We start from the raw sequence: 21,460 nt of genomic DNA, 5'->3' as shown, positions 1-21,460 counted from the left end.
AGCTGGCTTTACTAGGACGCTGGAACTCTCGATTTCCAAATCAGCTAATTTGGGAAGACGCGTTAACCACTAGACCAACCCGGTGGGTTTAGTCAAGTAACCGGAGGCAGCCAATCGCGTCGCACAAATAACAGGCAGTGGCTATCTTGGTTGAGCCTCCGCGCCGTATACCGTCGCAACCCTTAAAAAATCGAAATGAAAAAAATCCGAAAATGGTTTTTAGATATTTAACTGAAGAGTATTTGCAACCCCAATCTAGTAAATATCTCGTTTTAGTCGTTTAATCGAAAATGGGGTAAATTTTCAATCATTGTTCAAATTTTTGTAGGAAATTTAAAAAAAAAAATTAAGATGAAAGGGATGAGATTTGAATTTCGAAAAATATAGAAATTAGTTTTCTAATTTATAAGTAAATCATTCTAAGCCAATATTTTCATGAAAATTACATACACCAAAAAATCAAGTTGACATCTTCATTTGCTAGGGAAAAATGTTTAAAATAACCGGTTTCAAAAAAAATTCAAAATCCATTTTAACCCTTTAAACTCAAAATTTTAAAAATCTAGAAATCAGATTTTAGATATTCATATGAAGATTACACACAAAAAAAAATCAAGTTTATGTCTTCATTTATTACCGAGAAATTAAAAAAAAAGTAAATTTCATAGTTACTCCATTTAACCTGTTAAACTCGGAATTTCAAAAAATCTTTTCTTAGTGTGCACTTACACCGTAAGAATATGTACACAAATTTTCATCAATTTATATTGAATATTTTTGTTGGACGTTAATAATGTTCTTTTTCATATAAAGAAAACGAGTCAAACCAATCATTTCAATATTAGATATATTTACTATTTTTCTTTCATTTCCTTATTCTTAGTAATATTATAAAAATTAAATTAATCCATTATATTTTCACACAAAACTGGTAAAAATGACTAAATAGAAATGAATATACGCAACTTGACAAGAGTAAAAATTAATTACCGAAAATATTACAATTATATTGAAGATTAACAACAGGTATCCATGCCATGCTTACAAAAGCAAATAAGGGATGACGTAGTTTCCTGTTACTGTCATTCACTGAGCCACAAATATATGGTTACATATCAGCATACCAGTTAACCGAACTGGAAATGATATTCTTTGTTACCAGTGACGCTTTCATTGTATTTACTACAGAGATAGATTATATAATGAGCAACATTACTCTGAAAGAAATCAAACTTCGTTTTAGAGAAACCTCTTCTAGAAACTTCCCTTCGGTTTTCGGTATCTCTTGTACATTAGGTATTTTAATATTTGTTACTACATAAGAAAGACTGCGACAAAGAGTGGTAAAGTAATAAATTAACGTTATTCTTTATTGCGTTGTGAAACAATGAGTTATACATTATGCTTAAAATCAGCAGGGGATCGTTTGAAATATAACTACTTAAATCAACATTACTTTAATAAAAGAAAAAATATTGTGTTTAGGTTAAATTATACTTAACGTATAATTCGGCTGTAATAAACAATTAAGTCTCATTCAGGCAAGTTAATGTGGTACATTAACTTGATGTTTATTTTATTCATATTTATTTGTGTAATATCTATTTTTATTACGTAAATAAAGACTGCAATAAATAGCTTAATGCAATTAATTGCAAACAAATGATTATATCAAACAAGTCAAAATAACTCAATAACAATTTGCAGTTAAAATGTCAGGTAATTCACACTATTTAACTCGGTTAATTTCTATCATCAATTTTTATATGGATTTTTTATTTTTATGGAATTACCATAAATTCCGTAATATATATATATATATATATAAAGGCATACTAATTAACTTTATAAATAGAATATTTTCAGGCCTATAATGTAAAAAAATAAAGTATGATGAAAATCAAACAAATAGTAATAAAGATATTTTTAGATAGTTTTAGAAAAATATCATATCCAAGGTTTAACTTTTAAATGATTTAGAACTTAACAACTTTCCTGAAGTTACTCCCGCATATAAAATTAAAACCCTTTTTCGGCTTTTGGCTCGACATTTACTCTTGGTTTTATTCAAAGCAAATTTTTCGAAAAAAAATTGTTGAAGATACCATTACTGATTTTTGACCTTAATTAAAGTCACTAGAATTCCTGAAAAAATAAAATAAAAATTAAGGTAAGGATGAAATATCAAGATCAATAACATATTTAACAAACTAGTTCCCATTCATCAACGAAGTTGAATTCAAAACTGAACGTAGTTTTCTTGCAGATAATTTACGATATATTAGAATTAATACTAAAATACAAAGCCGTGGAACAACGTGAAACTGACAACTAATTTAATTTCTAATTGACAGTAAACTGGGAAAAATTCTAACCAATAAATGCCTTTGTATAAACTATAGCATAATTATAATTATAAAAATTAATTAATAAAATAATTATAACTTACCAAAAGGAATTTCAAATTAATATTAATTTATTGACGATAACACTTGACACTTACTAAATTAAAATGAATATCCCTCATTAACACTCACTAAATGTATTTAACACAATGGAAATAAATACGTATATAAATAAAGCAACGCTATAAAATGAAGGCATAGATAATTTACGTAAAAGTACTTCACTCGCTACGCGTCACAGAATAAAATGATAGTGATATCTTTCAACATAGAAATATATATAAAGTATATATAAGAAATACAGAAGCCTATAATTAAAACGTGATGTCCATTCTACCATGACGTATGCAATAAATACGTAATAGATTAAACGCATCATTAATGACGTTGCAACTATCATTATTATTGTGGATTTTCTAGAAAAGTGAGAATAATCATCCGGAAAAAGAAGGATAAAAGATAGATAGCATGGCAACAAAAAGAGCAAGATTAAGTATAGTATAGAAAAAAAGAGAATAAAAGGAGAGGAGAGATGGAATGACAGAGATAAAATGATACATGTTAAGTACAATATAGAAGAGATGGAGATCACTCTATATGAATGTGGGCGGCAGAGGGTGTGAGTTAAACCACACCCGCAAGAAAGCTGTAATGAATAGAATACATACAGCACAACATATACATGGCAAAAAAACTGTGTTAACTTGAAATATTTCACACACACGCGCGCGCGCAAAGAAAACAAAACAAAAAAACAAGGTCGTAAACACATACTTGATCTATCCCTACAATAGCCATTCAATAACGTACCTACGTAATTAATACGTTTACCAAACAAAAAAAAAAAAAATGTATTAAAAATTACAGGATAGGACTCCATAAAATAATAATACGTTACATAACATCTCGCTTGCTAACACCTGGTTGAAATACTAAATATACAACGCCCGCGTACGCAAACTTGGAAATATAAGTATATTTTCATCTTTTACGCCCATTATTTCCGGTTTTTCTGAACTAAAGTGGGATAAATTAATCAATATTTTAGTACCATATGCTCGTCCTGACACCAATTTACCAGAATATTACTGCAGGATATGCTTTAAATGAACAGTAACCCAAACTATTCATTCAATCTTCTTGATGTTCCTTAACTTAGAAATTCATATACGCAGAAATGTGATGTGTACAGAGGTTAGGACAGTAACATACAACGTAATAAAATATGAAATATCAGGCGTTCCTCAGGGTATCAGACTGAAATGGAAACAATCCGTCCAAAGTTCTAAAAGTACGTTACGAAATATTTTATGTTATTCTTTTTCCCAAATTTTTTTCCAAAATGTATTCCCTGTAGATAAATAAAAAAAAATGCATTTCACTAGAACACTGGATGAAATACCCGGGTGAAATTTGGAAGTGTTATTATTCATTCATTTATAGTGTTCTGCTATTAGGGCAGATCCTATCACAGATGCTGCTCTCCCCACCTTGTTCTATCCTTTGCAAACCTCTTTGTTTCAGCATATTTTCCCTTTTTCATAATCCCATCCATAATCTGAAATCTCTTCCTTTCCTTCCACTCACCAAGTCTTCTATTGCATCCACTAATAAACACCTTTTTCTCATACAATGTCTTAGCCAATTTCTTTTCCTATATTCAATCACATTTAGCATTTTCCTGTTCTCTTCGATTCTTCTTAATACATCTCCATTTGTTACATGATCTTGTCATCTGACATTTATCATTCTACGCGACACCCACATCCCAAAAGCCTCCGTTCGTTTTCCGTCTGCCTTTCTCAGCATCCACGTTTCAGCTCCATAGAGCATCACATTCCAAATAAAACATTTCATTAACGCTAGGTTTAAATTTCCTCACAGAATTCTTCCCTTCTTATTAAATCTATTGAATGCTATTTCTTGATATTCTTGTTTTATTAAATATAATTCAAAATCTGTAATAAAATATAGGTACATTTTTTTACATAATTTAATGCCCTTTAGGTAGTTAAGATACCTTCTAATATTGGTGTTTGGTCTTATTCAAATCTCCATAAAGGTACCAGGTAAAACACACTTTTCTTTTTGCCGTTTCTAGATTCAAAATCACATTCTTTTACCAATTAGAAAATTCCATTGCATCAGCTTATCACTTTGGTTATCCATTTGGATCATTCAGGGGTGGGGGTTAAAAAGCCTAATTTATTTGATTTTTCGATTATCGTTTTGGTTGATATCTTCAGACTGGGTTAAACGATTTTTATACGAATTTCTGAATATGACTTTTGAATATTAATCTTTAAGTCATTTAATTTTGGATACTTTGGTCGATGGGATGAGGGGATACGATTGTGTGAGACTAGTATCTCAACATTTTTTTCAAAGAGTACAGTAGTTTTTTTATATAATTTTTTCTTGCATACTTTAATGTTCTATTAAATTTTTCTTAAATAACAGTCTGTTCAGGGCAAACCACTCGGTAACCAGAGTTGTATAACTTTTCCGGATCTTTTTTTCATAAATATATTGCTGGTATTTAAACCCAAGAGCTGCTTTTTTAATAACGTATCTTAGTTTTCGAAAAAAAACCAGGTTCACACTCATTAAATTTATAAAGATTACAAATTCTTCATTATCCGTCTAATTGATAATTATGACTACTAAAGTACCGACTAACCAAAGTATTACTAAACCGACTACTAAAGTACTACTAAGTACTAAGTACTACCGACTACTAAGTAATCTAGGATTCAATTAGATGTTAGTAAGAATAGTAATAGCATTTATTTATTCTCCTACAATTTTATATATCATCTTCCCAATTTAAATATACCTGTAAATATAAATTTAGTGATACGCTTCAGTGGCTAAAAAAGGAAGAAAAAAGTCAACTGGTACAGAAAATATTTAATTTTGATTTTATTGGCCTCCCATTGTATTAATATAATTATTTTCTGGAGAAAAAATTTAATTTTTTTGTTATTTAGTTAAATTAGAAGTATCATCAATCATTTAGATTAATAAAATAAAATATTGGAATAAAACTGTAAATAATTTCCATTCATAATTCATCTTAAGAACAATCAAGCCATTTTTAAATAATTAAAATAATAATTTACTACATAAATCCTGAAAAAAGAACACATTTTGGCTATTCTACCTTACATAAATTTTGATATTTCCTTTTTTTAATTTAGTAAATTGTTGATTTAAATGAATTTATTGAAAAAACAGCACTGTATAAAAATACTAAAATGAAAATTACATGATGATAATAAAAAATTTAGAGTTTTAAAGAATTGTCCCGAAAAGACAGGATCGTAAGCGAGGGATTAGTTAATAGGAGTCGTGTTGCTACGGAAAGACCCGCCAACAGTTGAACATCATCATAAGAATGTTAACCTGTACCCTGTGTTTCCATTAGAACAAATATTACAACTAAAATTCACGCGTACAAATGCTGATATTTTAAGATGGTTTGTTATATTGATATTTTTACATGGTTAGTTACACATAACTTATGTTTATAGATACTTCAGAATATTTATGATATAATCAATTATATTAATAACAAAATATAAATGGTACAACAAATATTAATAAATTTCCTAAAAAATAAAAACGTTTAGTCGTCAGTCAAGATGAATAAAAAAGTTGTTTATACGTGTGTGCGCGCACGCGCTTTTTAAAGAGAAAACAATTAAAAAGTAGAAATAATAAATAGCTTTACACTTATTTCGTAACAGAATATAAATAAACAGATTCTAAAATACGATCCGTAAATAGCTATGAATGAATACGATTAAATTGAAATTTCCACAGTAATACAAGGAAATTAATAGTATATATATATATATATATATATATATATATATATAATTTTATGAATGAAAAGCGTGAGGTACAACCGGCCAAGACCAACGATATTCGTAAATACTTAAGCAGTAAGTCACCATTAATATATAATACGTAACGGAGTACGTAATAGAAGGAAATAAAAAGAGAAAGATGACGATTCACCACAGAGTAGATTACTGAATGAAATTACGAGTACAAGTAGTAAAGAATAACGTGTTAAAAAGAGACGGAAGAACCATAAAATAACTGGAGGGGGAAAGAAACAAAGATAGTTAGATAATGTTAAAATACAGAGATGATTCATCAATGGAGCAAAGATCAGTTTTTTTTATATATATGGTATATAACTGAGTCATCAATAATTACAAGAATTTTTCAGTTAAAAGTTGCATTAAATAATAAACTTGAAAATTCGTCACCACTTCCTAAGAAGCAACAAAAAGAAAAAACAAAGAAAAAAGAAAACACGCATTAAACTAAGCACCGTATATAGATGACTAAGGTACATAGGCTTATGTAAATACGTATGACAATGTTTAAAAGAATCTACATTTATACTGCTAAGTAATATAGTAACTCTTATGACACATTATTTCAATTACCTTTACCATTTTTTTTTTTTTTAATTTTTCCTCAAAAAACTGAATCAACCGACGAGTAAATCTAGACTTAATTCATTATCAGAATGAGAATAATATAGAATAAATAAAAAATTGTAAAGTTACATCTTAAACATCACCATTGTTTTAATACCATATACACCCAATAACATTCACACCATTTTGTCCGGAATGACGGATATAAAAATAGCCTGCGGGTCGCACATGGATTTTAAGGTTTCACATTGATGATGATATTGATATAATCATTAAACTTATAAAAATTAATAAATTCGTACAGAATTGTAATAGAAACTCCTTAGTTTTGACAACGAACCAACATCCAGTGAAACAAAGTGATTTAGATAAAATAAAAAACTTGGCTATGAATAATTACCGGTATTATAAAATCAAATTCTTACCTACGACGTGGCAACTTATCGGAAGTTGTCCTTTGTACCTTTCTTAAAAAGACGATATTCTTATTTCATATGAAAACATTTTTATCGATAATTTTGTAGTGTTATGACAGTAACCGTTCAGTACGTAAGCGTCCAGTAAAGCTACAGAATGAGAAGGAAAAAAGAGACTGCGTTCATTTGTTGTTGAAATATGCTCCATTCACTGTTGCAGAAATGCTACGTGTTGCTGCTTACACAAAGGAGCATGAAAACTGAGCCAAAGGTATAACATTTGATTGATATAGCAGTCCTGCGTCTCTCGTACCCAATAAAATCAAGACTGCATTTCGGCAGAAAAAACCGAAATATCCGGAAATACTAGAACAATCTGCAGCGTATTTATGGAATGTATGCCAGTTTAGATTCGCAATTTTTACAGAAAATCTTTCAGATGAAAACCCTGGAAATTTCCGACGAATTAAATATCAGTAGGGATGAATATAAAGCTAGTCTGGGTACGCTGATTTCTTTACCGACATATTTTTTATTCAAAGAAGGACGACAATAGCACAACAGCTAACGTTTGAGTACGAAGATAAACTGACAAAGTTTCAAAGATAAGTAATAGATTTACGAAAAAGGAACGATTATTCACTAAATCAAATCGGAAATGCGGACCAGATTTTCGAAATGCCATCAGCAATAGTGAAAGTATAAGTGCAAAGATATTCAGATACGAACTGCCGGTTATGTAAAACCACGTTGCCTGTGATGTTGACAATAATTCGAAGGAGAAAAAATTACCCCCAAAGGTAATCATTAAAAAAAACATCTACTGAATGGTGGTTACTTTCCATCCGATAATGTCCTGCAAGCGCAAGAAAAGGGATGGTTGAATATTGAATTAGTTTTGGATTAGATTAAATGCGTGTGGTAGCGTCAGCTTTATTTCGAAACTTTCCGTACTTGTGATGGACAGTTTTAGTGGTCGTACGATCGATGATGTAAAACAAAGACTGACTACTGGAAAATCTTATCAGGTGGAATGACATCCACATCATATCAGTGTATTCCTGGTAGAACTACAACTATACTTCAACGTAAACCGACCATTTAAAACCAAACTCCGTAAACACTACGTAAACTTGATGATCAATAGAAGATTAATCATCTGCTAAATTTAATAAAACGTTTTAGAAACAGATTTGTTAGTGGGTTATTATTATTGTGTCTGTCAAAAATACCAGATGATCTGATTAAAAAAGTGATTCAAGAAATGTTGTATTTAGAACTCTGTCAATGGATGTGAGGACAATAATTTGTAGTTAAGTGATAACGAAGATAACTGCAATTCTACGGTTGACAGAAACTCGAGCACTGATTACAAATACTGTTATAAGTTCAATCTTCTTTGGTGATTTTGTTAATAAAATGAAAAAAAAAAACATTTTCTTATGCTTTTTTCAATTTTTGAAACCTGGGCGCATCTCTTACATGAGGGCGCATAGTACATGAGTGTGTTCGGTATATCCCATTTTTGATAAAATTAAATCTTTAACATAAATTATTAATAACAGAAACACGTTCATTGTCTCTCAATCAACTTTATAAAATAATAGGTAAAAGATTTTATGGTGAATAGCTTTTACTTTTTTAACAATGCTCCCTCAACAAAAACCACATATTTGTAGTTTTTAAAAATTTTGTACGTACGAAGAACTACACAAATATCGATTTTAAAAAAAATCGTACAAAGGGAGAAAAAAAACTGATTCAAGACTCTGGCCAAAAAAAAAAAATATATATATATATATTAAATTATAAATACAATTACAAGTTGCGTTTTTTTTTTAGGGCGAGACGAAAACCAATAAATAGCATATAGCAATTTCATTGGAATTTAAAATAAAATAAGCTTTAATAACGTTTCTATCCTTAAAACTTGAAATGCGCATCAAATGAAATATTTTATAACCATGATTAACTATAAAAATTCAAGATTTAGTTAACTTAAAAAAGTTGAATTTTAAAGAATAAAAAAAAATTATTTAAAGTACGGATGGTGCTAAAAAATATTAAAAAAGTATGAAAAAATCCGTTGTAAAGTGTGAAAAGGCGAAAATCCTGGGTTGATAAAAATAAGAAATGAATGCTGAGTTGACATAAATAAACTGTTCCTGAAAGTAAAATAAGTAAATATAATTTTATTTATGGAATAAAGGAATAGTACTACATTTTTAATCTGACATATTCCAACTATTTTTCTAGAACATTCATTTGAAAATACTTTAAATATCAAAATTACTAACAAGATATGTACTTTAAGTGCTATAACGGATAGCAGGCGACCTTGAGTGATAAGTGAAGTATGGATTTCCGTTTCCTTCTTCATTGACGATGCATATCGGGTTGCCAAGCCCACTGAAAAGCAAGTGATGGATTCAGCTCTACAAGTGACACTTATATTTTTTCATTATACAATTCTCTAATCTTCCTGTACAAGGAGATTACGTATATTATAATAATTTAAATTTCAGTTAGAGAATTCTACATGCCATAAATTCTGGGGATTTCCCAGATTTTCTTTACTGAAGCCTGAACCCATTTCCCGATGACTGTTTTATAAATAAATAAAACAAGTTTTTTCAAGCACGTTTATACATGAGACGATTGAAGGAAAATCATTCATTAATAATCCTGAATAAAGATATCTTGATCTCAACAGGCATATGGAATTTAGGCGATATGGAATTCTATTAATCTAGAGGAGACAATGATGTATTAATTGGTTTGAAAAATTCTGTAGATTGTAAATTATCTGTAGATAAATTTACAAATTTTATCATTACCCATCGTTTTCCATTGTCCAAAATCCAGCCGCTTTCACATTTTTTAAGGAGTGAGTTTACGTTAGATCGCGACCAATTAGACTCATTTACTTTTATACGGATTTGAATACTAGATCGGGGATACCGGTGTTCTTTGGTGGTTGGATTTCAATTAACCACACATCTCAGGAATGGTCGAACTGAGACCGTACAAGACTACACTTCATTTCCACTCATACATATCATCCTCATTCATCCTCTGAAGTATTACCTTATGGTGGCTGCGGAGGCTAAACAGGAAAAAGAAAGAAAGACTCATACAAAGGTTTTAGGTACCGTTCGATTTTTATGTTCTTGATATTAAATAGAATTTGATGGAAGAAACTATATCTATCGAACTTTCAGGATTTTTTTATATACACTGCCTGTACAAAAAAGTCTGACCTTGAGGCTGATGAATTTAACTGATGTGTCAGGATTACAACGTGTATTGTCCATTTAACCTCTTCAGATTATGTAATGGATTATTCAAGTTTTCATATTTTTATTTTACGTCATAAACCTCTCATTTCGTTAAAAACCAAATTTATTATTTTTATTATCATTTAAGATCCAAATTAATGATAGAAATTTTTAATTTTTTTTTTTTTTTTTTTGTTTACGTATATAATTAAGATTACAGTGAGTAAAGTAAAAAAAAAAAAATAGTTTAAAAATATAATTATGTAGTATAATAATAGAAAAAATGTATAATAATCGATATAAAAATCTGAAATATAATAGTAAATAAAGCATATAAAGAAAAGATTTAACTATAAATTAATCATTCAGATTTAGATGACTAACTATAAATACATAATTATGTAAATACATTTCTATGCCTGTAGCCTAAGTGACTACAGAGAAGAATTTATAATAAATAGTAATAAAGCAGATTAATAAAAAACAATAATTATTTGTATTAAACCGATATCAGTAAATAATATATTATATGGAAACATTATGAATCAACAGGTTAAAGTGCAAATTAAGTGACAATGTAGGAATGAGTCATTAGTAAGTCGTCGTTATCAAAAGACCTTGAATAACTTCTTTTTTTAATAGAACATTATGTTTATAATTAAAAAAATAAAAATTGCAATCTGAATATTAAAGTACTAATATAGGGCTTTAGTTGATGACTCATGATTTTACTTTATAGATAATCAGGCATTAATTACAGGAATTACATACGTACTCAAGAATTTTTTTGTAATTATACAGAGGAGCTAATATATTATTATTTATTATTAAATTTATCTTTTTATAATATAATTAAAAAAATTAATAATATGATATAATTTTTATTTTTTTATTTTTAATATTTATGATATAATTTTTAAATTATATCATATATGGTGAAAGTGTAAATTATTAGTTTGCATTTAAAAATTAACATTTCAGTCATAAATAAATAGATAACTGATAACAAAACAAGCTTAAATTCATAATTCCATTACGTAATTATAAAATAACTATTATATATATATCCGTGTATAGAAAAAATCTCAAACTCAAAGAAAAAAAAAATTTTCCACAACCAAATATCATATCGTTATCCTGTAAAATCGGAAATTTAAAAAAATCTAGGTATTCCTAGCATTCAAACTTCAAAAAATACGTACAGTTATTTGATAAAATGTTTAATATAACATTTTTATTAAAAAAAAACTTTAATTTATTCTTAAAAAATCGGACATGGGGATATTACGGTATCCATAATTTTTTTTTTAGTGTACAAAATTGAGAAACTTATAAAAATAAATAACTACTCCAATAAGTATATTTTTCAACTCTCAAAATTAAGAAGCTGAATAAGACTAGTACTTAAAATATCAATTATTTTAATATTTAAGACTGAAAATCCAAGTATATGTATATGTCATGAGAAGACGTTTTTAAAAACGGGGATCTCATGAGACTCGACTTAAGAATCTTAAAAATTGTTTGAATTTCTTATAGTTTCCGATACCTCATCTGTTTTTGAAGTTATGGCTATTTATTATTAAAAAAAAAATTATATGAGCTAGCTGTCGAAAAATGGTCAACTGAGACCCAAATGTTTTTTACTAAAAATTTAGAATTTTTTTAACAATTATACACTAAATACAGAATAATTTTTGTGATAAAACGTATTTTACTAAGGAAGTCAAGATTTTTTTATTATAAATTTTCATTTTATTCTCGATTAGTCTTCCTAAGTTGGGATCATCGAAGAAATAGCGATGTTAAGGTCCTCCCACTCCCTATCACTACTGTCATGGCTTTTCTGTTTTGTTCCTCCCGCTCTGACAGTCATACAGTTTCTTGAAACTAATCCTTCTGAATCTTTACTTTAACAATTTAACATTTTAAAATATTATATCGTTTTGAGTGTTTAATTGTTCATTAATTATCTCTCATGTTCTTTTAATTTTAGCTTGAACATTTCCATGGTTTTTTAAAATATTTAAACATAAGAAAAAGGAAAACCTTTTAATTAACTAATTTTAATTGTACCCTTTCTTTCCAAATCCAAGAATAGAGTCGTGGCCCTTTCTTGGAAGTAAGGATATTTAAAAACAAGAATGTTTAAACGACAACCAAATAGTCTTCAAGATTATGCAGGTGAAGTTTCATCAATCTTGATTAAAAGGGGAAGAATCCCACCCGTCCTTGTCCAGATTTATAAAAACTGATTTATGTAGAATACTAACTGCTTCAACCGACCTACATTGCGGGGACTTCAAATCAGATCCAGTGTGTAGTTACTAGATCATACAATAAATAAATAAAAAATCCTACTTTATATTTTTCCTTATAAAGTAAAATTATAAATTTTATTTTATTAATATATTATAAAAGATATTAATTGATCAAAAAATAAAAAAATAGATAAAGAACATGAAGGATTATAAATTGTATACTAAGAACATATATTCATAACTGTATGCACGTGTTCTAGAGCGTGTGAAAGTTTTATACTTGTTGATTACTGATACAACTGGTAAAGAATTTCAATGAAACTTACCAATCCATTAATTAATTTTTGAAATTTTACTCAATTTACCTGAAAAAAGAAAAACAAAAAATCAATAAACATTCATAATAAATATTAAATAAAATTCATTTATTTTTTAATCAGCGAAGTGGATTGCAATAAGGATATCTTCAAATACCAACAATAAATAACCTCAAATTGAAGTAAAATTGTCTGTTGTCGAGGTTAAATTGAGCGTAACTGATGATCGACTCAACCAATCTTTATAAAATTTTCACATGCACAACTTCAAATACACTGCTGCAGCATATCTCAATTTCAGTGGAACTGATCTAATAGTTTTGGAGATTTTCGAGCCACAACATTTTATACGTGAATGGTATTTTCGTAATCCTCATACTTCGAAAAATAAAATCTCCTCACCATGCGACCGAAAAAATTACTCAAATTGAGGTTGTGTTGTCCGTTGTCGACCTTAAATTGAAGGTAACTGAAGAACGACTCAAGCAATTTTCATAAAAGTTTCACAATCACAACTCCAGATGCACTATTATAACATATTTAAACTTCAGTGAAATTTATCCAGTAATTTTGGAGATTTTCGAGCCATAACATATATATATATATTATATAGATGTATTGTAACAAGACCAGTATAACGAATTCCTGCCAATTAAGAAGAGCGTAGTAAAAATGGAAGGAATCCAGATGGGGACTAACAAGAATTATTTTTTTTTAAGGCTAACAGGTCCGTTTAACAATCGTTCATTGTAATACTGGCCCTAGCACACTGTCAACAGATATTGTTCATTGAGAAGAATTACTGGACAGGGTAGGAATTCATGGGAAAATGAAAGGACTCTGATGATCACTCTTACGCTTCAATTTGGGTCTGGTTCTGCAGGTCAAGAGGATAGGAGTATAAATATGCCAGTAAAGACGAGTTATGTTTAATTTAAGCGAAGTGTAAGAAGCGAGTATAAGCACTAGTCCGACTCGTTGCAACGATTGTTGCAGGGTTCAGAGTAGTGTTCGGCGTGACGTCACAAGCATTACAGTGTGGACAGTCGGAGAATGAGGGAGGTTGTATGGTGAGTTACTATAGATAATTAGTGTAAGGAGTAAAGTATTAAATTCATTTTAAGGTATGTGCAGAAAACAGAATAGAATGAAGTTTAGACTACTAATCTTATCTTCGAAGTAATACAATACCAGTTGTTAAGGGTATAAATATTAGCGGTCATTATAGCATCTTTTGTCAATGGTACTGAATTCTGGTTAACGATTAACTGTAAATAAATACTATTTTGTATATAATCATTGTTTATTATTGACTATTATTATTATTATTGTTGTGGTTGTGATTATATTATTATTATTGTTATTGTCGATTATTATTATTCTTATTGTCAATGTTATTATTGATATGTCTTCTGACAAATCATTGATTAGTCATGATTATGACTAATTATTAATTTGTTTTATTCAATTTGAACAGCTGTTTAAGAATACATCATCTGCTTTTATTTTTAACAGCTATTTGTAATGAATAAAAAATATAGCTTATCTGAAACTGATGTTTTTATAAGAAAGCCGCCATTTTGTTTATATAAACTTAGAAGGTTAAAATTTTCACAGAACATTTTTAGAACCTTTGTTAAAAGGTCTGTAAAGTTTCAATAGAATCGGAGACACACGGTACATATACGTATAGAACTATGCATAAAACTTCTAGATTCATTTCAATGAAATTTAGATATGCTGTAGTAGTGTATCTGAATAAAAATTTGATGATTGAGTCATTCTTGAGTAGAGCATAATTGCTCCCTAAAAATTGAAAATTTTGTGGCTCAAAAGTCTCCAAAACTACTTGATTAATTTCATTGAAATTTAGATATACTGTAGCGGCGTATCTGAAGTTGTGCATGCGAAAATTTGTTGAAGATAGGTTGAGTCGTTCTAGAGTTACGCACAATTTAAAAAAACAAACATTGAACATTTTGTAGCTCAAAAATTTCACTGAAATTTAGAAACTAAAAAAAAAAATACTTTAAGATATCTTCACATAAATATAACAAAGATAAATAAAACAGTAAAAATTAATAACAAAAAAAAAACCAATAAAAAAAATGCAATAAAATGAAATGCTCACCAATTAATCTCAGAGAAGCAGTAAAATACATCTAATTATTAAATAATTTCCAGTTAAACAAAAGCAAGGATGGAAAATCGTTTAATCCAAATCAAGGACTTAACAATATCCTGACGTAACAAAACAAAAAAAGTTCTGCACCCTCCCTCCCGATCGACATAACCACCCAAATGCCTTTCTCTTAAACGAACTGGTACTTCATTTATTAAAATAATTTAGAAATATATAATATTATAGTATTTGGAATAGATATATGTAAGATTTACTTAACAGAATAATTTTTAATGTACCATGCGTACTCCAAAAATTCTGTAAATCATAGAAAAAAAAAATTAGTTACAAATCTGTACTGTAAAGTGGTTTTATAAAAAGTTACCGAACACTGACAACTTTCATTACGTTAAAGAGTTCGTTAAATGGTTGCATATGAATATTATATAGTAAATTAAATGCATATTATATTTTTTATATAATACTTCATAATTGCTGATTTTTAAAAAATATATTTTTACATTATGTATTTAATTTTTTTTTTTTGCGTTTCTATTTACGTTTATCTACTCGCAATGCCTTTATATACTTTCAGATGACTGCTTAATAATAGATATGCGTGACGTTATCGATTTTTAGCATTTGTGTATGTTTCTTAATAAGCGTTATATTAGGTAGTTTATTATGTGCAATATGTAAAGATTTAAAAAAATAAATAAATTTTTGTTTATTATCTGAAATTAGCACTTTTTTTATTGAAAAATAATTAGCCTAAACAATTTCATTATTTTTTTTTTTTTGCAGTTAATGAATACAGTTAAAGTACTTCACGAATTGAGATGGAGGTAGTGGTTTCTCGTCACTATTGCTTCTAAACTTTTCTTAAACGGGAAAAAAATTCTAAAACACTTTTTATGCAAGCTATAATTATAATAAACTTAATTTAAAATTTATCGATAAAGGAAGAATAAGAGGGGTCGAATCGTAGTCGAGTATAAGGAAGCGATTCACTCAAGTGTCTGTCCAATGGCGAGAGGAGTAGTTTCCAAGTGCTCACAAATGATAAGAACCTACGTAGACGTTATGTAATGATTGGATAATGGTGTGCTTGGATACCCAGCGGGTTGGTCTAGTGGTGAACGCATCTTCGCAAATCAGCTGATTTCGAAGTCGAGAGTCCTAGAAAAGGCAGTTATTTTTTTACGAATTTGAATACTAGATCGTGTATACCGGCGTTCTTTGGTGGTTGGGTTTCAATTAACTACACATCTCAGAAATAGTCGACCTGAGACTGTACAAGACTACACTTCACTTACACTCATAGTATCATCCTCACTCATTCTCTGAAGTAATACCTGACGGAGGCTAAACAGGAAAAAAAATTATGTGCTTGGAAGAGTGGTGATGGTGGATCGTTAGTATAATTCCGGCAAACGGGCGATGAGTCCAGCTCCCATTAGAATGTAGAATATGAGTTACAATAACTTGAGTAACCTATTATTAAATACCAGATATTTTTAAGGATTAATAATTAATTATCTTTCATCATTTTTGTATAGATCAGTTAAAAGGCACCCATTATTTATTTATACACTTTATTTGTTTACGATATTATATTAGATACACATGTGCCTTGCAGCAGATATGCAATTAACAATAATAATAGTACGTCAATAGTAACAGACATCTTACATCACATCGCACCTTAAAGTAGAACGCTTGAATGAATCGCAGCATTTTAGTAATAGCAAACATTTTATATAATTTTATATTAAAACGAAATGATAAAATCATTTTTAAACTTAAAACATATATTGCAAAAGTTTTGAATTATTCAACATGTGTATTTAATTAATGAAGAGGCGTATTTTAATCAACAGTGGTTTAGGTAAATAAATTTAAAAAAAAAATGTTTGAATGAATGAATATATAAATAAATAAAGGAAGGAATGAACTAAAACAAATTAATAATGCAGCTGCTAGTTGTCCTTGAAGTAGTGGTGGCGATGGTGACCTGCCTCATATATATCTATTATATCTTACAGCAGGGTCAACGGCCTTTCTTTTTTCTCATTTCATTATTAAAGACAAGCCTTTCGACATTTAGTATACGGCCACCTCAGACTGTCAAGTCTTTTATTACCAGACGTCTCCGTAGTGTTTATTTGTCTCATTTAAGCACTGCGCACGCGTAAACACATCCCATCGCGGTATATAATGTACATATAAACACACACACACACATATATATACTGAATATACTGTACAACAATGATATGTAGGTCACCTAAAACTGGTAGCAATATTAAAGATTCAGTGAACAAACACACAATATAGTATGTGTGACGGTACATTTATCACCCCTGTATTAAAGGCCCAGTTTAAAATTAAAATCATTTTTTTTAAATATTCGATTTTAATTGTATGCCTTTACAATTAACTATTTAAAGCATAATAAATACAGTTATACTTCATTTCCGTAAAAATTGAATAAGATTTATAGTCAACTACATAAAAAAAAACTGTAAGGTTAAGAGTCAAGAAGAACAGCACCTCTTACTTCTTCAATTTAAATCATTTAAAGCGAATTCATACACAATTAAGAATCCTGTAGTTGTTTTACATAGTTCTTATTGAAGGAATAAGGAATTTTAAATAAATAAAAAATTATACAAAAAATTGTTTTTCTAAAAATTGGTATGAATAAAAAAAATCTGATATGGACACCACATGACTTCCTTGTACGCCTATTAAATTCAATATTTACACATTTTTAAAAGTACATAACATTTTATTTCATTAATAACTTCTGATAATTTTTCTTTTTTTGTTATTAATGAATTATTATTTATCGTAAGTTTTTTTTTTTACAATCGGAGGTTAGTAATTATTAATAAATTAATATATTTAAATTCCAAAAAAACTAAATGAGTTGAAGTCCGATTCGAACCGATGTGCCTTCTCCTTGTAATATTCAAATACTTCGTTAATTAAAATTTTATTTGTCTATAACTCTGGAACCAATGAAAATAAGTACTACTTATGATATACCGTTGAAAAGTTCTCATTGTGAGCTTATTAGTTCAGTTAAGAAAAAGTGCAAAATCCAGATTTGTTCGGAATTTGGGCTTTTTTGGATACTTTTGGTTCATTCGATGCAATTAAAATGGAAGGTGCACAACTAGATGTTACAACAGTCCTAAATCAAAAATTTCAACATCCTACGGCTAATCGTTTTTGAGTTATACATACGTACGTACAGACGTCACGCGGAAACTAGTCAAAATGGATTCAGGGATGGTCAAAATGGTTATTTCCGTTGAAATCTGAAAACCGAAATTTTTCGCTATCACAATACTTCCTTTACCTCCTACAAGAAAGTAAAAAAGCGGCCAAATTTTCGGCTTTGGTTCTTAAACATATACTAATCACTTAATTATTGAAAACTAACAAATGTTGAAATTTTTTTCCGAAAATATTACTTGTATTAAAAAGGAAACAAAATGGATAAAAAGAAAAATGACTTACGTCGGTATTTACCCACCCCATCGATAACGTTTTTGAATTATGTTTAATGACATTAATGTCACAATTTTGGAAATCCTCTCACTAAATTACAAATATAGTTGGAAGAAAGAAGAGATAACTGAAATTCTTACACTCGTGACTTTTTAAAAATACATCAAAATAAAACTTAACATTCTTTAAACATATTATACAGTAATAATTAACTACTAAATTAATAGTATTTGTAAACATTTACATTCTTTGAAATTCATATATTTGTAATCTGTTTTGGGAGAGAGAGAGATTTTGAAATATTTCACATATATTAGTTATATCGAAAAAAAATTATCATCTGATATTTTCATCGAGAAATGGCATTTCTACCTCTACATTTTACTAGCCTCTGTATGGATTTTTTCAAAAACTTCTCCTACAAGGATTTATTCATTTATAAGTCATCCCATCAAATTTTTTAAGTCTTAACGTCAACAACTTTTAGAGGTAATAATTTAAATGTATGAAAAAAACATACAGACACATAGGTGTTTTATGAGCATTTATAGGTTCCTGAGTCAGAATTGGAATACCGGAATATATATATACCGAGTGTCTTTTTTGACACAACAGGAGCATTTGTCATTTATTATTGTATATAATACCCGGAAAAGTAGAATTGGATGTGACCATTCTGACTTGCTATATTTTTTTTTTAAAGTAAGATCTCTGTTGTCCGCACCTCATATCTGTCAAGCGATCTAGGTGTAAGATCAAAGGTCAAGCAGTAATTGGATGAGAACAGGATAGGCAAAACGAGCACGTGTGCAACCACATTAACCTGTGATTTACGGATGAAAGCTGGAGAAATGTAATGATGCTCTGTCAGCTTACAGTATTTTCAAGGATAAGGAACTAGAGTTATGCAGGAGTAAAAGTATCATTACACTTAAATAAAAATAAACTGTACATATTTTGCCGACCCAATTAAAAAAAATCTACAGATGTATAAATACTTTTTTCAAGTTTTCTTTACGTAAATGTATATATATATATATATATATGTGTGTGTGTGTGTCGCGCGCGCGCGCGTGTACATACAAACGTTTACAATAATTTTTACGTATATAATTAAGTTCATTTTATTTCAATTTTATTTGAATTACTTCAAATAAATTTTGAAGGAATGAACTTTGGCAATTTAGATACGAAATAACAAAATTAAAAAAAAAAGGTATTAAATAGGAAATACATATCTCTATACTAATAAGAAAAGTGTCTTTTAAGCGTATTTCATTGTATTATTTCTAGATAATTATGTCTCAAGCCCTGAATAATCGAGGTACCACTATATTTAATAAAAATGAAAAAGAACATTTCAATTTTTTCTTCTCTTTTTTTAATACGATAGCAGTTTAACTTGAATATCGATTAACAGAAATAATTTTTTAAATTATTCTAGCCTCATTTACTTAGACCGTCATCAATATACCCAAATTTATACAAATGATTTTAACTCATAATTAGCCGTTTTATAATTGCAATTTTCCCCAACTAGCCATTATTAAGTTTATTTTAATGAAAATACTAAACAGTAAAAAGTCCGTCAATGTCCGTTAACTATACACGGAATTCAATCAACATATTTTAATATGAAATTTCTGTCCTAATTCATAATTTCAAGATTTCCGTTTAAAATTTTTACCCATGTAGGAAAACTAATTTGCAAAAATTTACAAAGGAAACGGCAGTTTTGTAATAAATAATTTAAATGGGCATTGAAAAACAAAACTATTTACTTGAAAAAACTTTGGATTACGACAACCTAACCAAATTGGAGTTATTTTAATATTTTTCTCAGTGACTTTCAAAAGTGTTTCGAAGTATCTCTTAAATAACTGCTCAGTAGTAAAACAGTAAAAAAAATAAAACTTGAGTTCCCCCTCAAGAGGGCAGTTCTCTGATTGGATTAACTTTATTAATACTTATTAATATTCTTTCCCTGTTACTCTGTCTCTGCGCGCGTGCGCGTGTGACTGTGATTAATCTAAAACACTTGACGAACACGTTCTCATCCATTCACACAAATAACCGGTTGGTTCCTCATCAATCGAAAAATTCCTTTTATTTTACATTAATAATTTTAATAAAAGTTTAATTTTTAATGATGCCAAGATTACAAATAGTACATTTCGGCCCTTTTTCCCTAAGGTACTTTTTCCTAAGTTAGTAATGCCTACAAGGAAAATCACTACAAGTTACGCAATTTACTTCTCTCATACAACAAAAACAATATAACAAAATATTCTATATATTCACGAAATAATGACGAATTTAATAGTAGATAAAAATCAAAAAATCAAAAGGAAAATATAACGTTAAGAAATATAGACTCGCAGCTATATAATAATACCATAATTAAGATGTTTTTACCATGAAGTAAGCTCACTGACTGGATTCTTTTTACTTTTTTTTTTTAATTTTATTTCATTATAAATGACTCATACATATGTAAAGGTAACCAGAAACGTTAGAAAGTAGGATAACAATTTAAATAGGCTATCTATCCGTTTCTCATAAGATTTACGTTATATTTATGCATGAATATTTTGATGAGTTGAACAAATTAAGGATGACGCGAAAAGAAACCGGTTTACGGAAGATATAAAAAGTTCAAACAGATAAAAAGTGATATACGAAACG

At 28.8% G+C, this 21,460-nt stretch overlaps 1 protein-coding gene across 3 annotated transcripts in view; it reads right to left on the bottom strand.

Annotated features, from left to right (window-relative positions):
• The window catches only part of Sarm (sterile alpha and armadillo motif), a 297,807-nt gene that overhangs the window by 165,494 nt on the left and 110,853 nt on the right, over window positions 1-21,460 (bottom strand). Inside the window, exon 1 of one of the 3 annotated variants that reach the window (XM_075364381.1) lies at window positions 2,450-2,586. The exons of the other annotated variants lie outside the window; for them this stretch is intronic. The gene's annotated coding sequence lies outside the window, so the exon portion shown is untranslated. Of the gene's footprint in view, window positions 1-2,449; window positions 2,587-21,460 lie in introns of those variants that run through there. 3 annotated transcript variants of the gene reach the window in all.

Source organism: Lycorma delicatula, chromosome 4 (genome assembly GCF_047948215.1).
Source record: "Lycorma delicatula isolate Av1 chromosome 4, ASM4794821v1, whole genome shotgun sequence".
Classification (NCBI taxonomy): domain Eukaryota; kingdom Metazoa; phylum Arthropoda; class Insecta; order Hemiptera; family Fulgoridae; genus Lycorma; species Lycorma delicatula.
The sequence above is the reverse complement of the archived record's forward strand: the minus strand, read 5'-3'. Positions and strand labels throughout refer to the sequence as shown.